We start from the raw sequence: 14,854 nt of genomic DNA on the forward strand, positions 1-14,854 counted from the left end.
TGTATGCGTGGTTATTTTCACTTTTTGTAATATATCGAGTCATACATTTCCAAAAGTATTGCCTTTTGACCTTGGCCAAGGTTTTGGTAATGCCAGTATGGGTTCATCATTGTATGTAGACATAAGAGCTTGTTCTTCTTTTTCAGAATTTATTAGGGTCCCCGGGTTAAATAGCGCTACTATCAATGATTTTATTGTTTTATTGCCCATTTTCTTGAAATTATCCATTGAAACGTTTTCAAAGATATTTTCCCACGGTGCCACTTTGAGTTTGCTGATTTTATGTATACATGTACATATACCGTCTTGCGTCTCAAGCCTTTGGACTGACCTAAGTCAAGGACTCCATTGGTATATAAATCGCTTACATCATATCTTGCAGTAATTTTTTTTTCCATGATTAAACAGACATAGCATATTTTTTACGTACAAGGTCACTACTTTACGTACTTGAAGCTTTTTCTATAGATTGCCTAGGAAAGTCTATTTCTTTATGTCTTTTCCCTTAAATATTCAACTGTGAAGTTGTATTTTTCTAACTCTAGCCTCATACGTGTCAGTTTGGAACTTGGGTTAGTCATTGAGAACAAGTATGTTAAAGGTCTATGGTCTGTTTTGATAGTGAAATGTTTGCCATAAATATATGGTCGAAAATGTAATACTGCCCAGTGCATTGCAGCTAGTTCCTGCTCGGTAATACACTTATTACATTCTCCCTTGGTAAAGGCTCTTGAAGCATATGCAATGGGATGTTGGAGTCCGTTATGGGTTTGAGCTTAAACCGCTCCACATGCTTGTTTACTTGCATCAGTAATTATACAAAATTCTTTACTGAAATCGGGATATTCTAGCAAGGTAGGTTCCATTTGTTTTGTTTTTAAATATTCGAATGTGTTTTGGCATTCAACTGTCTATTAAAAAGGAACATTCTTTTTACATAATCGTGTTATGTGCCGTGAATAGTCGGCGAGATTTTTTATGAATCGTCTGTAGTAATTGCAGAATGCTACAAAACGTGTTGCGCTGTCTGCATCGTGTGGGGCTAGATAATTCAGTATGACGTCATATTTCTTGTCGTCTGGAAGTATTCCTTTTTCTGTGCACTTATGACTTAGAAAAGTCAGCTTATGCATAATGAATGAACATTTTTGTGGATGTAACTTTAGGTTGAATTTCCTACATTTCTCAAAAACTTCTGTTAAGTTTTGAAGCATATGTTTTTCGGAGCAACCGATTACTATTAAGGAATGCTTGTGAAGGTTTAAGTCCAGAGAATGCAATGGTCATCATTCTCTGAAACGAATTTGGCGCTATTTTTCAACCAAAAGGTAATCGCGTGAAGCGATACGAGCCGTTGCTCGTTGAAAAGGAAGTTATTAAATTTCCAATCAGAAGTTTGCAACGCAGTGAAGGAGGCACCTCCGACCATAAAAAGTATATATATGCTTGATCAGAATCAAAAGCCGAGTCGATCTAGCCATGTCCGTCTGTCCTTCTGTCCGTCTGTCCGTTTCTACGCAAACTAGTCTCTCAGTTTTGGAGCTATCTGAATGAAACTTTGCAGTTAGCCTTCTATATACTCTTACTCGTATATATGTCGGAACGGGCCAGATCGGACGACTATATCATATAGCTGCCATAGGAATGATCGGAAAATTTTTACAAAAAAAATTATAACATTTTAAATTTTCAACCGAATTTTGAGATACAGCCATTTTATATTAGTCTTAAATTTTGTATCAAATTTCATGAAAATCGGACGACTATGTCATATAGGTGCCATACAAAGTAAGTGTAAGTCTACGATATGAAAATCGTGTGGAATTATGTACTTTGTAGTCTGTATTTCAATTGATGTTAAGCCCTTGGACTTAGTGATTTCTTGGCTTATTCCCCGAATATATATTATGTTATTTTTTTGTGTGTTTCGAAATATATCGGAATTTTCGTTTACTATTGAGATTTCGGCACCTGTGTCTACCAAAAATACAAGTTTTTTCCGGTAGCCACATGGGTGAATGAGACGAATATATTCTGGCTGAGATTAATGGTATGACCTGTTACGTTCTCTACTGTTGAGTTTTTAAAGGGTTTTGGGTGTTTCCCGATGTGTCATTGGCTACTCTTACATTATTTGTATTGTTAATATTGTAGCCTCTATTCGAGTTGCCACGGTCCCTTGAGTTTCCTCTGTAGTTGCCGCGACCATTGTTATGGTTGGTATGGTTGTAATAACTTTAAATGTTACTACGACCAAGGAAATTTCCTCTATATCTTCCGCGTCCGCGGTTTCCGCCGCTCTGTGTATAGTTATTGTAGTAAAGGACCGAGTTTGGTTGTCCAGTTGCTTCTGTGCAACTGTTTACGAATTTTGAAATGGCGTCATTCATTGTGTTGAAATTGCCGGCTTGCATGATAAGTTTTACCTTGTCAATCGCGCAGTTTTTGGTCATTGCATTTACTGCGTCCTGTGTGGAATAACTTCTTGCTAGTTCTAGTGAAAACCGTCTGTTATGTACGCACTTTCTAAAGCCTTTGTCATCTGATCAATCTCTGATGTGTATTGATTGGCAGTTTTATTGCATTGCTGTAGATTCATCAGCTTTGCTGACAATACTTCTTCTAATTTGGCAATTACTTCACCTACCGTTAATTCGTTTCCAATTAGATTTCTGGCTACACCCTTTAGCTTTGTCTTTATTATAGAGACAGCTAGGTTTTCGTGTTCGCCTTTAATTGACTCTATTATACGTAATGCATCAATGAAACTGGTTACGTTTTCTGCTTTGCCATCGAAAACTGGTATAAGCTTTTATGCAGTGTTAATGAAGTCAATATATGTTTGTGCCATTTTGAAGTTGTTGTTCTCAGTTATGCTTGCGCTTGAGTCTGAGTCTAAGTCTGTTGTCTTATCTGCGTTTAATAATATAACGGCTGGGATAGTAAGATTATTTAAATCTTCTTCCTTTACTTTAATTTCGCATACAAATTGTTCCATTCCATGGTAATCTTATCTATGTAAGTTTACCATAAGGATCGTGGTTTCACCGAGTATAGGATGGTAATCCACGCCCACGATCCACGACGTCCGAAAAGTAAACTTTCTGAATAATCTCTTAGATATTCATATTTTGAGAATAGACAATCATTCAATAAATGGGTATAAAATTGAACACTCAAGACTATTTTTTTTTATTCTTAGATCTTATCTAGATCGTTTGCTCTGCTTAAATACATCTTCTTTAAACATTTATTGTGCAACTTGTATATTTTGTAAAAATGATTTGCGCTCATTATGACAACGAATTTTATTAAGAGTATATGCACCCAATATAGGTCAATATTGTTTGGTTCTACTTTGTTAATAACGTTAGCAGTGGAGTCCACTGACTTAACGTCTACAATTCCCAATTTGTAGATATACTCCTAATATATAGGTATTATTATAATTACTATGATTTTCTGTGAAGAATTTATTTATTTTCATATTATTCATTCATTTAAAGAAATTTTAAACAGATATATGTAAATATTTCTGTTTTTGCATATTTCCCTGTCTACCTTTCTCTTTGATTTGAGGGCCACTGAATAACACTCAGCAGAATAAAGTCAACAAAAAAATTTTTGCATTTATAACAGGAATTTAGAAATTTAAATTTGATTAACTAAATAAATGTAATAAAATGTCTTCTGGCATAATCAGAGTGAACAAATTTTTGTTGTGTTAGTTTTCATATAACTGATTTACAGTATTTTCCTCTATATAAACCAATATCAGTTATATGTTGTTAGTATATACCCTAACAGTGGTTAGTATTTTTCGAGCAGCGCTTTCGCGCATCGGCTCGAGTTAGAAATTTAAAATTAAAGGCAACTTAGGCATTGGCATAAATGCAGCCCTTGTTCCGTTACTTTGCTCGTTTGCAAAGTATTTTGTCCAATTCTTCATATTCCGTTCATGTACTTCCTTCTCCTGCGAGGTCGTTCCAATATTCCTGTAGTCCTTTAGTAGTCTTCTTTGTTGCAGGAGTTTTACACTTTTTCCACTTCTTTTCCGTTTGTGGATGGGTTTTTTGGACTCCTGCCCTGTCCTGTACTCAGCTATTGTGAGGGGGCGAGGTCCATCGTTGGGACACAACTCTACGGCGTCTTATAGGCTTAATGCGTCCCTTTGCTCAACAGGATACCTCCAGAGGGCGGATTGCCTTCCAAACTCACATGCCTCCTGCGTTGGTGTAGTCGGCAATTTGCCTACCACACTTTATTTTCCTGCGTTGGCGTAGAAGGATTTGCCATTCCTTTCACACTTTTTCTGGTTCTGCTGCTGGTTTTTGTTATACCCTTGCAGGGTATTATAATTTCAGTCAGAAGTTTGCAACGCAGTGAAGGAGGCACCTCCGACTACATAAAGTATATATATTCTTGATCAGGATCAACAGCCGAGTCGATCTAGCCATGTCCGTCTGTCCGTCTGTCCGTTTCTACGCAAACTAGTCTCTCAGTTTTGAAGCTATCTGAATGAAACTTTGTAGTTAGCCTTCTATATACTCTCACTCGTATATATGTCGGAACGGGCCAGATCGGACGACTATATCATATAGCTGCCATAGGAATGATCGAAAAAATTTTACAAAAAAATTTTTAACTTTTTCAGTTTTCAATAGAATTGGATCAAATTTAAGATATATCAGTTTTACTATACTCTACAATTTTGTGTAAAATTTTATGAAAATCGGACTACTATATCATATAGCTCCCATAGGAACGATCGAGAAATTAATACAATTAAATTTATAACTTTTTCAGTTTTCAGGTGATTTTCATCAAATTTAAGGTATAGCCATTTTATAATAGTCTTAAATTTTGTGTCAAATTTCATGAATGACGACTATATCTTATAGGTGCCATACAAACGATCGTTTGATGTAGAGGAAAAATGCAAATCTGTGTATGTAAAACTGCAAATATAATATGTATAGGTGAATGAAATAAAAGCAGGTATTCATTGTTTTTTTAACACAAATATATATAATTTATATTGTATGGATTCCTATTCATAGGAGTTCTATCTGCAAGGGTATATAAACTTCGGCGTGCCGAAGCTTTCTTTCTTGTTGATTTTTTTTTTTTTTTGCCTTTCTGATTCAGGCGGTGCCGGTGCTGGTCATCTCACAGGCTGATGATTTTTATTTTTGTATTTTTTTTCTTTTTTTTTTTGTGTTGTCCGGGCCTTTTGGACTCAGGCGCCGGTGCTTTCATTAACTTACAGCTCTTATATATTTTAAAAAAATTTACATCACTTTATGATATTATTTTTTTTTTATTGATTTTCACTTTTGTTTTCAATCCGAAGATTGCACTATTCACTGTCACAGTCGCCATCTAATAAGTTCAATTTATTCAGTACACATTGGGATTTATTTGGTTGATTTCAATATGGGTATTTATTAGTGCATTCGGTTCGGGGCTCAGTTCATCAATGTCTTTGTTTGACTTGAGAATCCATTGGCTTGGCTTACAATTGACATAGCTGCCCGAGCAGCGCCGCGGCCAACGCTTATATATATAAATATGTACATATATTAATGTACATGTGCCGCTGCAGAGCATTGGTCAATGCTTACGCACAAGTGTGTATAGGCGACGCAAGCAGCGGCCGCGTATGAGAGAGAAAGTGTTTTGCTCACATGGCAACCAAATGATCGGCCGCGCATCCAGACATGCCGGCTCAGCATTTAGGATGATCATAACATTGTTGTGTGGGTCGAATTACTCCGCTCTTGAAGTGCTGGAAATATTAGGACATAGACATATACCACAATATTGCAGTGATATAAGTGGTACAGTGTGTACCCGATATGTGAGCATAATACACTCTATTTTCCTACCTTATAATTGCTGTGCTCCATTTGAAGAGTTATATCTATAACCTCTTCCCAGCTTTGAAATTCTTCCGTACTTGGGAAAATGAAGGTGGGCGTGTCGCCCTCATTACAGATAGTGATGAACGCTTCAGGGCGGTGCCGGCTCGTCGTGGGCTACGTAGCTGGAGGCTATGAGTATAGCTGTCCCGTCCGCTGCTTCAAACCTGGCCACAGCTAGATCTAAGTTGCTAAGATTGGGATATAAAATTGCGTTAAGGTTATTTTTGATAACACAGGCACACAAAAAAAAAAGTGTCATGTACCAGAGGGTAGACCATTCTTTTCCTAGGTTTTCGGGGTCGCTGAATCCGAATCTGAAGTCAGAACAGTAAGTTTCTTTCCAGTTTTCGAGATATTGGCTTTTTAAAAATGTTTAGAGGTTATGTCAGTAAAATAGATTTAACTCGAAAATAAAATTTCTAATTCACATATTTCATATCAAATGAAAGCCAATAGAATAACCTAAATATGTTTCTCTCAAAACTTTTCGATTCGGTTAGTAGTTTCGGAGATATAAGCCGCCAAACTCAAAAATTGTAATTTTTGCTCGAAAAAGTCATTTTTGAGTATCGAAAAAGGGCCGATAATCGATAATCGATAAATTTTTTTTGATATATTTATATATCATGTATATATATATATTATGTATTTTTTACATGCAAATGTATGGCAGGAAACAATGTTTTTAAGTATACACGTGCAGACCATTGTGGAGTGCTGAAACCAAAAATAAAAATTCTGAGTTTGGCGGCTTATATCTCCGAAACTACTAACCGAATCGAAAAGTTTTGGGAAAAACATATTTAGGTTATTCTATTAGCTTTCATTTGATATGAAATTTATGTGAATTAGACATTTTATTTTCGAGTTATATCTATTTAACTGACATAACCTCTAAAAATTTTTTAAAAGCCAATATCTCGAAAACTGGAAAGAAACTTACTGTTCTGACTTCAGATTCGGATTCAGCGATCCCGAAAACCTAGGAAAAGAATGGTCTACCCTCTGGTACATGACACTTTTTTTTTGTGTGCCTGTGTAATTATACCCGCCCTCGTCCTACATGTCGGCCTACCTGTGTATATAGTTGTATATCCTCTTAAAGCCAAGCCAGATATTTATCCGTCCCTAGATCATGGCTCTGGTATTAGGCCGATGTTGATGTCCTTTTATCGGAGAAGGACTGCAATATTTTTGCTGAAGCATGCGAGCTACGCTTCAGGTTTGTCTGCACGACAGTCGCTATTATAGCGGGGTGGTGTTGGGGGTGTCGTCGTCGATGGCTAAGTCGTCCTACATCTATTTGGTGTCGTCGACTTCGTCTTCGAGGACATCGTCCGGCTCGGCTAGGAAAACATTTATCTTGGCCTTACAGATGCCATACCGAACCTTGTGATCAGAATTTTCTAGTTGTTCTAGGCATCTCTGGTTGATGAGGAACAAGAACGGCTGACTTGTTTTCATCTTCTGCTCCGCCTTTAGGATAGTCCAGTCCTTCATATAGACCCCTGGATTCTGTGCTCGCAGAGTTTTAAGCACCCTTTCGTGGTTGGATTACCCATTTGGCAATCATATACGAGCTCGGGGTCCTCTTGTTATATCCTTGGCACGGACTAGCTTCATGCTAATCACCTTTCATACGATGCTAATCTTAGCAATGCATCTAAAGATGTCTGAGGAGTCAAAGGAGGGTGTCGGACCTGATGGCTCCGATAGTAATTTGTCTGTTACCATCTCAGTCATCTTAGACCATCTCCGTCTGTAGCCATTTTACTAAATTTCTTCGTCGTTCTGACAAAGGATGTCGCTCTCGGGGCCCTCTTTTCATTCTTCGCTCTCTTCGTAGCGCTCTCGCTTACTTCATGCGAGCGGTTGAGATTCGACTGCGTCGGTGAGAACGTTTCTGGGTGCTCCTTATCTTTCCGTTCGAACTCCCCGACCACTGTCCGCTTTGTCCGCTTGATCTCGCTGGTCAGCTTTGTCCTCCTTCTTATTCTTGGCTATCTTCGCCAGAATGAACCGGGCCTTGCTGGCCTGCGCCTTCCTTTGTTGGTGGGTGGACGACTTTGTCTGGTCTACGTGGAGTTAGTTGCTTGTTGTGCCATTTGGGGAGTGCTTGCCTTAGCACTACCTGCCGAACTCGACGGTGTTAGCGTCTCGTCATCCGAGCGCAACAACTGTTCTTCGTCGATTTCGGAGATGGAGTAAGGGGATTTGTTGTTTTTTTCCATATTCATTAACGACCGCGTTGTTTGGCGAGGCGAGCACGGCGGGCCCGAAAGGTTTGGGGCATTGAAGGAGGTCGACCGTGGGTCAATCCAAAGCCACGGCTAGGCCACTTCTGGCACAGAGTTGCCTGGCCCTGGGAAGTCTTCCTTTGAACACAGCTGGATTAACCCCTCAGCTGCGAACCTTATAGTCAGAAGGCACGGGTCGCGTTACACGACTGATTTGAGGGGAGGCCTTTTAAATACTTGCCCAGAAGTGGATGGGAGTCAGAGGATTCTTTAGGTGTAGGAGTTACGGGACTCTGCCGCTCGCATTAGCCGTACCGTAGTACGTTTCCAGGGGGTACCACGCGGAGGACCTTCTCCGAAGGGAACCTGGTGTCTATCTTTGAGTCGACTTGATGCACCATGTGGCCAAGGAATATGCAACAGGAAAAGCTATGCTGCTTTTGCCTTGGTCTGATGCACCCGTATCTCCCCGATATAACTAATATTAAATGAAAATACTGGATAACACAGCGAAGCTATAGTTTTGTATAATACTTTCCGGATCGTTTTTATGACAGCTAAATAGGAAGATGCCATGTCCTAACACAAATAAGAAACTGGACAATATTCAGCTGCTATTTGACCCCAAGTGACGACATTAAAACTTTCCAGACGAAACTTGAATGTATTGAAGACAACGCCAGGCGAATAGGAGGAAACCTTATAATAGCAGGAGACTTTAACTCAAGGGCTCAAGAATGGGGCATGGCATCAACTGACTCTCGAGGCCGTAGAGTCCTAAATATGGCAGCAAGTATCGGAATGTTATCAGCAAATGTAGGAGCAATACCGACATTCCATCGAGTGGGGAACGAGGGCACAATCCCCGACATAACCCTAGTGACAGAAAACTGTGCGCACAAGATCTCCGATTGGAAAATCCTCGACACCTACAACGGAAGCGACCATAACTATATAACGTTTAACATAGCAGAAAACGAAGTGACTACAGTGAGACCAACGAGAAAAGGATGGAACGTTAACCGACTAGACAAGGCAAGGCTGATACAAGAAATTGACGCAAGGCAGAACCGACAGAGCGGTGGTAACGCAGTTAGCAACAACCTGGCAATCATAAAACAGGCCTGCAACGCTGCTATGCCAAAAAAGGGCAATCCTCGAAGACAAGGACAAGAAGCGTATTGGTGGACAGAAGAGATAAAAGCTCTTAGAGAAGCGTGTATTAAAAACAGACGCCGCCTCACGAGGGCTAGAGGAAGGGGGATTCTTACAGAACTTAATGACGAATTTAAGAAATCCAAGAAGGACTTAAATGCTGCCATCCGGAAGAGCAAAACGGAAAAATGGCAACGCCTTTGCAACGATGTCAACTCTGACCCATGGGGGCTAGGGTATAAAATCGTGATGAAGAAGCTGAGAACAAGAAGCACAACACCAGAACTGGAGGAAGAACAAATGGACCATATAGTCAAAACGTTATTCCCCACTCATACAAACAGTAAAGCGAGAACTTCTCCACCAATAGCAGAACAGATTGAACTCTTCACAGTGGACGAGCTACTGAAAGCGGCTAAAACCTTAAAAGGGAAGAAGGCTCCAGGGCCCGACAACATCCCAGCAGAGGTCCTCAAAGTGATCGCGGAGAGCAGACCCCAAATCCTGCTGGATATGTATAACGATTGCATTACCAGCGGGAAATTCCCCGACATCTGGAAGAGGCAACGATTAGTTCTCATAAGTAAGGGCAAAGGAGATCCCCTAACCCCATCAGCTTATCGACCACTATGCATGCTTGACACTACCGGGAAGCTACTAGAGAAAATGATTAAGCCACGCCTATCAGCAGCGATCGAAAGAGGTGGGGGTCTTTCACCGATGCAGTATGGCTTTAGGCCAGGCAGGTCGACCATTGGAGCAATCCAAGAAGTCGTCAACCAAGCGCTCAGCAGCCAACAAGGCAACCATTTCTCGAGGCCGGTAGTTCTCCTAGCAACACTGGATGTTAAAAACGCATTCAACAGCGTTAAATGGGACAACATAATTGATGCCTTGAAAAGACGATTCCAAATCTCAGGATACCTGATGCGGATAATACAGAGCTATCTTGAGAACCGACGACTACTGTACCAAACAAAAGCAGGAGAGAAATGTATAGAGATAACTTCAGGAGCGGCACAAGGATCAATACTTGGACCGGAGCTTTGGAACATCAGCTACGATGAAATTTTTCACCTAGACATCCCTGAGGGCACGACTATTGTGGGGTACGCGGACGACATAGTCGCAGTCATTACAGCTCGAAATACCGAGTACGCACAACGTATGTTGACGCAAGTAATGACACGCGTAAAAAGCTGGCTGAACTCACACGACCTGAAGCTGGCGGACGAAAAAACAGAGCTACTTTTAGTCAGCAGAAAAAGGATCCCTCTAGAAATAGACATGAGAGTTGGAGAGACTTTAATAAGGACGCAGAAGGTTATAAAGTACCTAGGAGTTAGACTGGACTCAAAATTGACATTCAATGCACACATACAAGAGACGAAGAAGCGGGCGACCGAGACTACAAAGGCGATTAGCAGACTCATGGCAAACGTGGGCGGCCCCTTACAATCAAGGCGGAAACTCTTAATGGAGATAAATCACGCAATCATGCTGTACGGGTGTGAGGTCTGGGCAGGCACCCTTGAGGCAACCTGCAGGTCAAAACCTCTACTTGAGGCCCTGCTGTGCTGACAGGCCATGGCTACTTTGCCGCCTTTCTGCACTCTATAGGGAAAAGAACCAACGGCAGATGCGTATATGGAGATGCGGAGATGGACAGTGCTGAACACACCATTTTCCACTGTAAGAAATTCGGACCTGCGCGGAACTGCCTGGAACAAGCTGTTGGGGCAATAAACCCAGAAAATATGGTCACGAAGATGATAGGCAGCGAAGACACGTGGAAACACATCGCAGGATTCGTGCAGAACATTCTCAGATCTAAGAAGCAAGATCTGGATGAATTAACTGGGTAATCTGGACGCAGAAAGAAGATGAGAGCGCATTGCGCTGAATTGGCGCCACCTTGAAGTAATGCGAAAGCTGTTCCGAGGTGGGAACACGGCCAAATGCGAGGGGGGGGTTTAGTGGGTGCGAGCCCCACATACCTTTTTTTTGCGACGGCAATAGGGAAGATGCGTTAGGCATTCCCCCTCCTCAACCCAAAAAAAAAAAAAAAAAAAAAAAAATTATTATTATTATTATTATTATTATTATTATTATTATTACATTCACATTTTTTTTTAGATTTTCATCAAGTTTGAGTCATAGCCATTTTGTATTATTCTAGAATTTTTTTCGTTTTTAATTTAATGATAAGTAGCAAGCTCAGGAACGACACGAGAGCATGTCATTTGCATTTGGAGCCGTTTAAGTTTAATAAGTTTATGCGGCACTATTTTTGAAAATGATTAAGACCCGTTTGTAATTCCGACGACGAAATGCACGCAAAGCTTCATCTTTCCAAGTGGATGGGCGTGTTTTTTTCTTGCGCTCTCGTTTTGTGTTAAAGTTTACAAATAACCACTGGGGTTAACTTAAATCTTCTTCCCGTTCACGTCGCGTCGTCTGATTTGTGTATATAGTTTTATTTCCCAATTTAGTTGTGCTGCTAGTGCTAGCTTTTGCATATTTTGCATTCCTTTTTGTGCCTTTTTCGTTTAGCTTTAGTTTGCGCCGTCGCGACAGCTAAACGTTTTTGCTATTTATCTGCTCTCCCACTCTCTCGCTTTCGCTGTGCCTCTGCAGTTCTTATCTTATCTGATCTCCCACGCTCTCCCTCTCTTTTGCTCTCGCTGTGACTTTTCACTTATTATCTTTATAGCTCTGTTTTTATTTTCTCAAGTACAGTGGCAATGAGAATAATGTTAATAATGTTCGCAAATATTGTTTGTTTCGCCAAAACCTGCCCAAAGTCTGTTTCTGCAGGGGACCTTGCAATCGGCTGCTGGCTGTGCTGCTGTGTTGCAGCTCGGACGGTGGACGATGTGAAACAAAATCGGCCTGCGTTAATGCTGCGAGGCCTGTCGCGATGTTGAAAGGGAGATGATGTCTTTCATGCGGAAAACCAAAAACGGTTTTAAGGGCATTTTATCGAGTTTTTGTCAAACGCTTGAAATGTTCTTGGCGCTGTACACCAAATTTAATAATCTTTCGCTTTTAAATGAGTCTCCGAGGTGCAAAAAAAAACTGCTATTGGTGGGCAGCATGTAGATGGACCCCAACTACCTGCTACGGGCTATCAGCAGCAGCCGCCCTCGCCACAGCCCTCGACCTCAGCATTAATTTCAAGAGTGCTGAGATCGAGCGCTAGAAAAGATTCGGTACCCGAATGTGCAGCGGGAGTGCCCGTACCGCCGGTGAATTCTGTTTTGTCCCCTGGGCGGTCGCAAGTATTGACCCCTCAAAGAACCGTGAATACTGATATATCTGCCCAGGGTGTTTGGCTCGGAATACCGGCCGACAATGGCACGGCAGATCTGCCTTGCCAAAAGCCCTTATAGCGGTTTGGCTAGGACTGAAAATTTAGTTTGATTTGGGTATGTCGTAAAAATAAGTTTGATGTAAATTCGAAAAGTTTGAATGAGTTGATTGAAGAAACTGCGAAAATAGATCGGCTATTGCCTGATTATTATTTGCGGTTATATTTTCAAATGAAAGCGAGGAGGGATTAGTTTTAGGCTCACGCTTAGTGTTAACAAAATTATAAAACCCTTTTGGGTCCTGTGAAAACTGGACTCTGCAACGAGTTAAATAATTTTTATAACACAAGCAGTTCGGCATGGTAAAGTATGAACGAGCTGAGAACCGTTGATTTTAAATTTAACATGCAGCCTAGATTTTTTATTTTTAAGTCGGCTGAACTCTTTTGGCGGATAGTATAACGAAACACATTCAGTAAAAAATGAGCTCATGACATTGTACAAAATATCCACGGCAACTGCCATTTCAGTGCACATTTATAGATCGGACCAATTGAATTCGTATATAAAATTATTCAGTTGTTAAAAGTCCGTCTTTCGAAATCCGAGGACTTTTTTGGCAGGACGATCAAATGTATTCTGTAATACAGACCCCATGTCACATCGAAAGTAGAATAATAGGGATTTTCGGGTTGCGTCAGTGGCGCCACTCTGGCTCAAATACTGTCGCCCGATCACAGACGAAACAAAGATCGTGCAGTCGCTGCGATAAAGTGTAGAAGTTGGGAGAGTATTGGTGGAATTATTTGAGGACCAAATAGCCCCAGGGATATTAAAATCACCTAGGCCTACCAACTGGTCTCTATCAAAAAGTCTACTGGAAACCATCTGAATAACGGAAAGGTGGTTTCAATAAATAGGACGTTCCGACAATGGAGGTATGTAGGAACAGGTAATAAAAATGGAGCTAGCATTGATAGATATCTTCACACAGAGAAATTCAACATCGCACTATGGTCCAGCGGACAACTTTTTTTGGCCAAAATAATAATAATAATAATAATAATAATTTCAAAGATATCGACTTGAAACTTTCCCAATCGAAATTTAGTACTTATAGGATGATACTGGATAAAAATTTTCTGGATCAGAAAACTATATCGTATAGCTGTTATAGGAAAGAAAAAAAATTTGTGAGATAAATTCATAAAACTTCGGTTACATAAAAATAATTTAATTTTAACTAAATTCACAAAATTTTATCAAAATAACGGATAACGAATTACTATAGTTTTCATTAAAAGAATCGAAATATAGTATTGTTTTTGCTTATAATTGCATGAAAAATGGATTATAAACCGTTTTTACGATATAAAAATTTTGTTTTGTCATTTGTCTACCTGAATGACTATATTCTAGCAATTTTATTGTATTTCTATAAGTTTATAAGTGTTTCACCTTTTTGATTGGCATTTTCATACAACATTTGGTGATCTTTTAAGGCAAATTCCAAGAAATGTGGTCAAAAGTGGCATTTCTCACTACATGCAAATGAACAAATCCCAATAGGTCTCAAGGTGGGACTAGGTGGGACTCACTTTGTATAGCTTTTTAAAAACAAGTTCCTAATGAAAAGTTACATATTTTTGAAGACAAAATTTAACATCAAATTACAAAAATACCAGATTAGCTTCGAACATTTCCCATTACAAAACAAGTAGTTCAAACGTTACTTATCCAATTTAAACAATATTTGGTTCAGTTCGGTATGTTTTTCCGAGTTTTCGTAATTTTGAAATTGCCATTTTTTACTCAATTTCACTCTAACCGTTGTCCTGCGTACAAACAGCTGACTTTAAAGGCTTTGTCCGCTAGAGTGGCGCCACCTATGAACATTTTGGGATGGTCACTCTATTTCTAATTCATCGAGAGCAAAATCATTTCATTTTGACCACTTTAAAAAAATGGGTTTTGGCCAAGAAAAGTGGTCCGCTGGACCATAGTGCATCGTTGCTTTCTTCGATTGTTTGCAATTCTGACGGACTGCACCCCACTAAAAAATCTTTGGAGCTCAGAATCTCCGGCTTTAACCAGGTTTCTGTGAACACAAAAACCTAAGAAGCAAACGGAGGAATATAAGAATACAAGTTAGGAAGCTTACTACGCAAGCTTCTTGCATCCTGATAGGAAGAGTTCATTAGGGACGTTTATTATAAAATATGAAATG

At 39.9% G+C, this 14,854-nt stretch overlaps 1 protein-coding gene across 1 annotated transcript in view; it reads left to right on the forward strand.

Moving 5' to 3' along the window:
* The window catches only part of LOC110185378 (uncharacterized), a 348,293-nt gene that overhangs the window by 286,119 nt on the left and 47,320 nt on the right, over positions 1-14,854 (forward strand). The window lies entirely within an intron of this gene.

The sequence above is a fragment of the Drosophila serrata genome, unplaced genomic scaffold (genome assembly GCF_035046125.1).
Source record: "Drosophila serrata isolate PLE 108 unplaced genomic scaffold, ASM3504612v1 contig_373, whole genome shotgun sequence".
NCBI classification, from domain to species: Eukaryota; Metazoa; Arthropoda; class Insecta; order Diptera; family Drosophilidae; genus Drosophila; species Drosophila serrata.